Below are 11,209 nucleotides of genomic sequence, written 5' to 3'. Positions count from 1 at the left end.
CTCTTTATTTTTGTTGTTTTTAAACTATATGAAAGAACTCAACAGAAATAAATGACTCTCTAAAACTTCTAGGTTGTCTCCCTGGCAGCGCTTTCTTTAAAGCCATTAAGCTAGGCATATAGTGCTCAAGTAGTGAATCCACCCGGATCCCAAGGTATATCAAAGCCAATTTTAATTAGCAATGATTTGTAATTTAGCAGGGAGCACAAAGCAACGTATACTATGTAATGACGAAGTCTAACTCTCTTCCTATGCATCGGCATGTCATAAAATAACAATTCATGCACACATAGTAAAGGCCAATGCATAGTATAAACAGTTTCTTGCAATTTTATAGTGTGGGAAACATAGAGAGGTGGAGATATAGTTCCTCTCTCATAATAATTGCAAGTAGGAGAAGCAAGCACATGCATATTATACTCATCAAAATCATCATGTGTAGTAGTAAAAGGCAACCCATCAATATACTCCTTAATAAGCACAAACTTCTCCGATATAGTGTAGTTTGGAGAATTCAAAAAGATAATAGGACTATCATGTGTGGGTGCAATAGCAACAATTTCATGTTTAACATAAGAAACTATAACAAGTTCATCTCCATAAGCATAATTCATATTGGCATCTTGGCCACAAGCATAGCAAGCATCATCAAAAAGGGATATTTCAAAAGAATCAATGGGATCATAGCAATTATCATAGCATTCATCCTCCGGTAAGCACGAAGGGAAATTAAACAATGTATGAGTTGAAGAGTTACTCTCATTAGAAGATGGGAATGGGTGATCAATCCGCTCTTCCTCCTTTTGTTCTTCGCTCTCCTCCTCATCTTTTTCATCCAATGAGCTCATAGTTTCGTCAATTTCTTCTTCCATAGATTCCTGCAAAACATCAGTCTCTTCTTGGACAGCGGAGACTTTCTCAATAAAAGCATCAATGTCGGAATTGTATTCATAATTCTCATAATAATTTTTAAGGATAGCTAAATTTTCAGGTATGTAAACAGCATCATAAAGATTTTCATATTCTTTGAACATAGATTCAATTTCATAAGAACCCATAAAAGCAACAAATTCTTCTATTTGTTCCACATCATAGTAGTCATATATACCTCTAGCATAAGAAGCCAAGGTTTCATTATCATTAAATTTGCATGAAAAGGGAAGGTGTGGAGACTTCATCCTAGAGCAACAAGTATAATCATATCTCAAGCATAGTTGCCTAGCATACCAGTTCAACATATAAATTTGATCCCATAATAGTTTCCCTTTTTGAGTCAAGCGATAATTCCTAAAGTATTCACGTTGATCCAACGTGTCTCCCATTACCAAATTGAATGGGGTTTTCTCTGGATTATCAAAGTAGTACATAATATCTGTCAAATAACGAGCATCGAGGGTTTTAGGAGGTTCCTCATCTCCATGAGCAGCAAGTACACCTAATTTTTTGGTATTTCGTGTTCCATATCCATAACTAAAGATAAAGAACAACTAAGAACAGCAAATAAAAATTACTTAGTGATAAAGCAAACAAGCACACACGAGAATATTCACCCCACACTATTGCTCCCCGGCAACGGCGCCAGAAAAAGGTCTTGATAACCCACAAGTATAGGGGATCAATTGTAGCCTCTTTCGATAAGTAAAAGTGTCGAACCCAATGAGGATCTAAAGGTAGAACAAATATTCCCTCAAGTTCTATCGACCACCGATACAACTCTACACATGCTTGACGTTCGCTTTACCTAGAACAAGTATGAAACTAGAAGTACTTTGTAGGTGTTGTTGGATAGGTTTGCAAGATAATAAAGATTAAATAAATAAAAAGTAGGGGATGTTTAGATAAAGACACAGCTAAGTTAGTTTTAGTAAAGAGCTTTTTGTTACGAGAAAGTTATTTGTCCCTAGGCAATCGATAACTAGACCAGTAATCATTATTGCAATTTTATATGAGGGAGAGGCATAAGCTAACATACTTTCTCTACTTGGATCATATGCACTTATGATTGGAACTCTAGCAAGCATCCGCAACTACTAAAGATCATTAAGGTAAAACCCAACCATAGCATTAAAGTATCAAGTCCTCTTTATCCCATACGCAAACAACCTACTAATTACTCGGGTATGTGCTTCTGTCACTCACGCCACCCACCATAAGCAAATCATGAACATATTGCAAACCTTACAGAGGGAATCCCTCACGCTTGCACGACAGGGAGAGCACCATAGGACAGCACCAATAATAAAACATGCAACTCAAACCAATCACGATCATCAAATAACCGATAGGACAAAACGGATCTACTCAAACATCATAGGATAGTCATACATCATTGGGAAATAATATATAGCGTTGAGAACCATGTTTAAGTAGAGATTACAGTGGGTAATAAAGAGGTTACACCGCTGCATAGAGGGGGAAGACTTGGTGATGATGGCGGTGAAGTTGTTGGTGAAGATTGCGGTGATGATGATGGCTCCCGGTGGCACTCCGGTGCCACCGGAAGCGAGGGGGAGAGAGCCCCCCTCCTTCTTCTTCTTTCTTGACCTCCTCCCTAGAGGGGAGAAGGGTTTCCCCTCTGGTCCTTGGTCTCCATGGCATGGGAGGGGCGAGAGCCCCTCCGAGATTGGATATGTTTCTGCGTTCTCAGATTCTGCCCTTTCACCATTTCTTATATTCCCGGAGATCTGTAACTCCGATTGGGCTGAAATTTTAACACGATCTCTATCCGGATATTAGCTTTCTTGTGGTGAAAGAAGGGCATCAACTGCCTTACGGGGTGGCCACGAGGGCCCAGGGCGCGCCTGCCCCCCTGGGACGCGCCCCCTGCCTCATGGCCCCCTCGGGCATCGTCTCGCGTTGATTTTTCTTCCCAAAAATCACATATATTCCAAAAAAATCTCCATTAGTTTTTATCCTGTTTGGACTCCATTTGATATGGATTTACTGTGAAACAAAAAACATGCAACAAACAGGAACTGGCAATGGGCACTATATCAATATGTTAGTCCCAAAAATAGTATAAAAAGTTGCCAAAAGTATATGGAAGTTGTAGAATATTGGCATGGAACAATCAAAAATTATAGATACGACAGAGACATATCAACCCCCGTTCCCAGAACGCCGACAGTAGCCCGGGGCCCAAGGCGCGCTCGGGCTTGGCTTTGAGGCAAAGCCGAAGGGCAAGTGCGGAGCGCCGCAGGCCCCATTAGCCTGTGGCCTTGGTCGACACATGGCGATTGATTGGACGTGGGCGTCTCCGCTTCCCCACATCGCCTCGGCAACTACCCGATTTGACGAGTCCCTGCTGCATGCAAGGAAAAACTATCATTACCTGTGATCATGGGGGGCGCTAGTTGGCCTTCTTCTGCTATAAATGGGGAGGGGGTTAGAGCCCCCGTCGCCCATCTCTTCCCATTTCGCTCGCTTCTCCCCCTTTGCCCCATCGCCTGTTGCGACACCAGTGGCGCCGTCGAAGAGGAACTCCGCCGCGGAGAAGGGGAAGGCCCCTCGCGAGGGGCCTGGCTCTCTGGTGCCCAAGCATGGATGCGGCCGCCCCCACAAGCACACCGCGACCCCCGCCGTGGCCTCCCGCGGCCGCGGCGGTGCCGCTTCGCATGGCAGGGGTCGCTCCAGTTGTGGCATTCATGTTGATGAAGGGAGACGTGCCGTGGTCGTGTGGACTCCCCGGCCACGCTTCCACTCGGCGGAGGTGCTGCCAGAGTTCATCGTCTGGTCGGAGAACCCGACCGGCAACTGGCTTCAACTCCCGTGCTTCTTCGCCGACGAGCTGCCAGCCTCAGGTCCATGCGGGCTCTGGCTATAGGCGGACGGTTGCTGCAGTAGGGCTTCCTGGGTCGCGGTCGAGGTCTCCGTCGCGGGCAACATAGCCCTGGCTTGTGGCTGGCAGACGTTTGCCCGCGCGCGCAGCCTGGGCAGGCGGTGCGCCCTCCATTTCAAGCATGACGGTGACGCGATCCTCTTCGTGAGGGTGTTTGGGGAAGATGGTCGCCACGCCGGGTGCTGCCCCGAGTTCAACGACGGCAAGGAGGAGCTCGGCCTTGGTGATTGTCATGATGAGGATGAGGGCGAACCCGCCCTTGGTGCTAACCACGTCTCATCCAGCTACGGCAGCTCTTCCCCCAGCGACAGCTCCAGCAGCGGTCGTTACGACCGGACACTACAAAAAAAGACACATCCGTGACATTTTGGGCCGAACGGAATTTTTTTCTATCATACATATGACACTTCTATGACAATAATTGTGACAAAACCCGGTATCATCATAGATGTGGTGGGCTCCTACTTCTATGACAAAAAATCATGACAGAAAATGGGCTTTTCGTCCTGGGCGGGCCGGAGACGCAGCTGCATGACATTCTTTGGGCCGTCCATGATGGAAAAACCGTGGTAGAAGCGAGGGCGAGGAAAATTTCGGGAGTTCCCGGTTACGGTGGGAGGTCGGGGGCCGAGCGATGCGTGTTTCCCTGATACACGTACGCGCGTGTGTGCGAGGCATTGGCTCTAACTGAACCCGAGCGAGGCGTTGGGCTCTAACTGAACCCGAGCGATTGCACTGCAGGCTACGCGTTACTGAACCCGAGCGATCGATCGATGGCTGTTAACTGAACCCGATCGAGCAATTCCTTCGCTACTGCTGCTAACTGAGGCCGATCGATGCTGCCTTTGGATGAATAGTGAGCGTTGCGGGGGGGGGGGGGGGTGGATGAACAGTTCCCGGTGGGGGTGGATGAACAGGACCCCGTGGTGTTGCCTCTGGATGAACAGGACCCCGATCGATCGAGCCGGTTGGGGCTGGATGAACAGGACCCCGTGGAGGGCTGGATGAACAGGACCACCCCCATGGAGGGCAGGATGAACAGTAGATGGTGGAGGGCAGGATGAACAGTAGCCCGTGGAGGGGTGGTTGAACAGGAGCCCGTGGAGAGGGCTGGTTGAACAGTAGCCCATGGAGTAGCGCGCAGTGGAGACTGGATGAACAGGAGCCCGTGGATGAGCAGTCGCAGGTGGAGGCTGGAGGAGGTCAACGGTGGATGAACAGTAGCTCGTGGAGGCCGGAGGGGGTCGACGGTGGAGATGAATAGTATCCCGTGGAGTCCCGTTTTGCGGAACGCCACACCCCTCCCGATGAACAGGACCCTCGTTTCGACCGTAGCGCTCCAACACAAGTCTGTTTCCTCCGTTTTGCGGTATGCCACACCCCTCCCGATCAACAGGACCCCTGTTTGATCGTAGGAGGTCCGTTTCGTCCGTTTTGCGGTACGCCACACCCCTCTCGATGAACAGGACCCCCGTTTCGACCGTAGGAGGTCTGTTTCCTCTGTTTTGCGGTACGCCAGACCCCTCCCGATCAACAGGACCCCGTTCTGAACGTAGGAGGTCCGTTTCCTCCGTTGTGTGGTATGCCAGGCCTCATTTCCATCGCCTGTTCCATCCAAGCCCTCCCGATGAACACGACCACGCATTCCGTTCCGACCCAGCCGGTGGCTCCCACGCGTTCCGTTGCCTCCCCATGAACACGATGCATTCCGTTGCCTCCCCATGAACACGACGCATTCCGTTGCCTCCCCATGAACACGATGACAACGATGTTTCTCCGTTCCGACCCAGCCATGTACAGGAGCCCTGGCCGTACGTATGCGCGAGTAGGCGTTCGAGACCCGCCCGTATGTACACATACATGGCCGTATTTTCTTTCTTGCACCCTGGCCGTTGTACGTACGTGTACATGCTACGTGCACGCCTCTACTACGACACGTGCGCGCCTCTACTATGACACATGTGCGCCTCTACATCAACCAGTATGTACGTACACGTTTGCGACTAGAATGACAACGCTATGTATGCTTTGACCAGGTGGGTCCCGACTGTCAGGCACTTCCTTGCCTGCGAAGATGTAGCTGGTGGGTCCCAGCAGTCAGGGGGCGAATCGTTTTTTTTTCCCGGACGCACTTCCTTGTGTGCGAAGATGTAGCTGGTGGGTCCCAGTAGTCAGGGGGAAACATTTTTATTGCGAAATACAGTGGCCCGTCCGGTGGGTCCCAGCTGTCAGGTGGAGGAATCATTATTTTCTCCATAATAAGGAGGCACTTCCTTGCTGCGATCGTGGACCCAGCTGTCAGCCTCTCCACGTACAATCCACGTCCGATGGAAGTTGTTCCTTGACCACGTTGACCACGCTGCGCCGAGAGCACCAGGGCGGTGGACGACGGCGAGGCCTAGGAAGGGGATGACACGGAGGCAGGGAAGACTCGGCAGTTGTTTCCCACGCGGAGGGGAGTACGACTGTACGAGTGTTTACAGGTTCGTCTGCCGTCGCTGGAGAATAAAAGCAGGTGTGGGTGAGTAGAGGGATGGCTAGGCCAGCGATGGGAGTACGGTCGGGCGGTGAGGCATGCGCGGCACCACAGCCGGCCGCGAGGAGGAGGGAGCAGGCAGTCCCGCCGGCGCTTGTTTGAGCGGCTGGAGCAGGAAGAGCAGATATTGAAGAAGCACGACGGTCGTTGGATGGACATCCAACAGTCAGTGCTTGTGCGTCAACCTTTTTTTAGGAAATCCTGAAATCTGTGGAAAACAGCATACATCCCATATGCCATTATTTCTAATAATTTACAACCCATTTGCTAATTCTTAAGGTTTTTTTTGTAGCCTATATTCTTTTTGTTAGCATTACAGCCCATATTGTGGCAACGGTTAAAAAATTATACGAAATTTTGTATATTTCGGTGCGGTCTGAACTGTTTTTAATCCCAAAATTTCGACTCATATTCAAACTGATTTTAAAAATAAATGTATATCAATATAAAATCCAACAAATTCTCCATGCATAAAAATTAATGTAATTTAAAATCTTGAAATGAAAAAAAAGATATTTGAAACTAATTGCCGGTTTGATGTGTTTTAAAAATGTAGAACCCATTTCTCATAACTGATGGGCCATTTTCTCGGCCAGACGAATGAAAGCTCTCCTCGTCTTAAAAGGTTTGCAGCCCAATAGGCTTGACAAAGCGACTTACTTGGCAAATCACAAAAAAACTGGGTTGTGGCCGTGGACCCAGCTGTCGGCCTCTCTACGTACAGTACTCTTCTGATGGAAGTCGTTCCTTGACCACGTTGACCACGCCGTGCGGATAGCACCATGGCGGTGAACGACGGCGAGGCCTAGGAAGGGGACGACACGGGAGTGGAAGCCCGCGCGGAGAGGACTACGAGGGTTCACTGGTTCGGCTGCGGTGTGAGGCTGTCGTCGCCGCAGGGCCTGGCCAGCGGTGGGAATAGTAGGGAGCGGTGAGGCCTCTGCGGCAGCACAGCCGGCCACGGGGGGCAGGAGCATGCGGCACGACCGACGCTGCTTTGGGCGACTGGAGCAAGAAGACCAGATGTTGAAGAAGCACTACGGCCGTTGGAGGGACATCGTACGGTCACTGGAGCTAGAATCGTTCATATTGACTAAGTTGACAAAGCTCATCGTCCCCGTCAACTTAGTAGGCCCACAAGTCAGCCTCCCAGGAAGGTGGGTCCCAGCTAGCCGGGGGAGTATTCATTTTTTTGTGCGTAATAAGGAGGCACTTCGGGTGGGTCCGAGCTGACAGCAGGGGGAACATTATTTTTGTGAAATACGGTGGCCCGTCCGGTGGGTCCTAGCAGTTAGGGGGAAACGATTTTTTTCGCAAAATACTGGTGGCCCGTCCAGTGGGTCCCCGCTGTCAGGTGGAGGAATAATTATTTGTGGCATAATAAGGAGGCACTTCCTTGCGGCTGTCGTGGACCCAGCTGTCAGCCTCTCCACGTACAGTACTCTTCCGATGGAAGTCGGTCATTGACCACATTGACCACGCCGCGCCGAGAGCACCACGACGGTGGACGACGGCGAGGCCTAGGAAGGGGACGACGCGGAGCCGTGCAAGACGCGGCAGTGGATGCCCACGCGGAGAGGAGTACGAGCATTCAGTGGTTCGGCTGTGGTGTGAGGCTGCCGTCGCCACAGAATAACAGGGGGTGTGGGTGAGTGGAGGGATGGCCTGGCCAGTGGTGGGAGTAGTATGGGCGGTGAGGCCTCCACGGTAGCACAGCCGGCCACGGGAGATAGGAGCAGGCGGCACGACCGGCGCTGCTTTGGGAGGCTGGAGCAAGAAGACCAGAGATTGAAGAAGCACTATGGCCATTGGATGGACATCATACGGTCACTGGAGTATTGACTATGTTAACAAAGCTCTCCGTCCCTGTCAACTTAGTAGGCCCACAAGTCAGCCCAACAATATGGTGGGTCCCATCTAGGAGGGGGTATTCATTTTTTTGGCGTAATAAGGAGGCACTTCCTTGCGTGCGAAGATATAGCTGGTGGGTCCGACCTATCAGTGGGGGGAACGTTTTTTCGCGAAATACAGAGGCCCTTCCTGTGGGTCCTAGCTAAGGATGGCAATGGGTTGGGTTTGGATCGGGTTGAACAATATCAAATCCATATCCATATCCATGAAGACATTCTTTGCCCACCCATGAAAAAATACATGGGTGAAAAATTGTGTCCATGTCCAAACCCGATGGATATCCATACCCTCTGGATATCCCTTGGGTCCTCTCAAGACATATAAAGAAGACATAACACAATATTAACATAAGCTCTTCCATTCTTCACCTCGTGGCAAGCTATGCTTCACTTCTTGTAAACATCAACTTATGGTAACCCAACGTCCAGTAACAACCTAATATCATTTAGTATTTTTCGAAAAGATGAGAATGATGAGTCATTTATTAACGAGGAGATGAAATAAGGGAAGGGGCGCTGGAGTATGTTAGTGGGGATGGAATGCCAACTAATAAAAGTCATGGTGAGGATTGTGCAATTTGTTTTCATGTTTTACATAACAATGTGTAAAATTGCAGTGGGACATGTGACTATGGGGTAGGGATGGCAGATTTTTGCCCATTAATGCATACTATTGGGTCGGGTTTGGGTATACCCATGGGTACACGATTATGTCCATGCCCTACCCGCGAGTAATCGGGTCGGGTTTGGACGTCGCCCATGGGCACAAAATCATATCCAAACCCTATCGATTCGGGTTGGATATCCATGGGTATCCATGTCCATGGATAAAATTGCCATCCCTAGTCCTAGCTATCAGGTGGAGGAATCATTATTTTGCGCGTAATAAGGAGGCATTTCCTTGCGTGCAGCCGTGGACCCAGCTATCAGCCTCTCCACGTATGGTCCACTTCTGATGGATGTCGTTCATTGACCACGTTGACCAGGCCGCACCGAGAGCACCAGGGCGGTGGACGAAGGCGAGGCCTAGGAAGGGAACGACATGGAGCCTGGGAATACTCGGCAGTTGTTTCCCACGCGGAGGAGTACGCGGGTTCACTGGTTCGTCTGTCGTCGCCGGAGAATAGCAGCATGTATGGGTGAGTAGAGGGATGGCTAGGCCAGCGATGGGAGTACGGTGGGGCCGTGAGGCCTGCGCGGCAGCATAGCCGGCCGTGGGAGGAGGGAGCAGGCAATCCCGTCGGAGCTTGTTTGAGCGGCTTGAGCATGAAGAGCAGAGATTGAAGAAGCACGACAGTCGTTGGATGGACATCCAACAGTCACTGCCCTCGTGTGTTGACTAAGTTGACAGGGCGTTGCGTGTGCGTCAACCTTTTTTTTATGAAAGCATACGCGTCAACCTGTAGTAGGCGCACGAGTCAGCCTCAAATCTGTGGAAAACAGCATACAACCCATCTGCCATTATTTCTAATAATGTACAGCCCATTTTCTAATTCTTAAGAATTTTTTTGGAGCCCATCTTCTTTTTGTTAGCATCACACCCCATATTGTGGCCATGGTTAAAAAGTATACGAAATTTTGCATATTTCGGTGCAGTCAACTGTTTTTAATCCAGAAATATCGATTCACATTCAAACTATTTTGAAAAATAATTTATATAAATATAAAATCCAAATAATTGTCCATGCATAAAAATCAATGGAATTTAAGATCTTGTAATGAAAAAATTGAAACTAATTCCCAGTTTGATGTGTTTTAAAAATGTACAGCCCATTTCTGGGCAAACCGAATGAAACACTCCTCGTCTTGAAAGATTTGCAGCCCAACAGGGCCGATAAAGCAAGTAGGCCTTTTTTGGGTATTTCTTTAAAAAAATAGAACTGGGCTAGCCATTTTCAGCAAGAAAAAAACACAACTGGCTCATGATGTGGTAAACATAAATAAAACCCTAGCTAGACGGGCCACAGCCCTCGCACAGCCCCGTTGTTACCCTGATCTGTCGCTAAAACTAGTATAAATAACAACTGCTTGTTCCTTAAAAAGAAACTGCATGACTTGCTGGGTCCCTGGTGTCAGCCGCTCGTAGTGTAATTCTCTCATTTATTGACTACGTTGACAATGGTGTGAGCCCCAGATGTCCAACCATTAGGAGGAACCATATTTTTTGGCTTGTACTGTAGAGGCACTTGCTTGCGTACTGCCATGACGCTGGTGGGTCCCTACTATCATCCTCTCCACGTACAGTCATCTCCTTGTTCCTCTCGGTTGTTGACGATTTTGACAACGCAAGAGGGCGGTGTACCGCCCACGGCGAGTGAACCAAGGCCGCAAGGCAGAGGACGACGGCGAGGCCTCGGACGGAACAAAGAGGAGCCGTTGAAGATGCGCCGGTCCAGTTGCAGGCAGAGGGGAGTACGAGGGTTGACTGGTTCGGGCGCGGGTGCGTGTTGGGGCTAACGTCGCCGGAGAATAACAGGACGTGTGGGGGAATAGAGGGAGGGACTGACCAATGTTGGAGGGTACGTACGGTAGGGCGACGGAGGCGCAGCCAGCCATGGGAGGCGGGAGCAGGCGGACCCGATAGGGTGGTTTGGTTTTGGCGATTGGAGGAAGAAGAAGACAAGAGATAGAAGATACACGACAGATGTTGGATGTCAATCCAACGGCTGGTAGGAAGAATCGTTTGTTGACTGGCTAGTAAGTCGACACCACCTTGGATAGGCTATTTCCTCGCGGGTCCCAAATGTCAGAATCCAAATCTGTCATGGTCATGCAGCCTTTCCTATGAAAATTTACAGCCCATTTGATGTGCTAGTTCGAAATAAGTTTGTGGGTGCTGGTGGGGGCTAATCACTTGGCTTCTGTAATGCACAGTGAGCTCAAGCAGCCGGCGAGAGTGATGTTATTTCCCTTGGTTCGGATTTG

This window comes from Triticum urartu, chromosome 7A, assembly GCF_056163025.1.
Source record: "Triticum urartu cultivar PI428250 chromosome 7A, HENAU_Tu73, whole genome shotgun sequence".
Classification (NCBI taxonomy): Eukaryota; Viridiplantae; Streptophyta; class Magnoliopsida; order Poales; family Poaceae; genus Triticum; species Triticum urartu.
The sequence above is the reverse complement of the archived record's forward strand: the minus strand, read 5'-3'. Positions refer to the sequence as shown.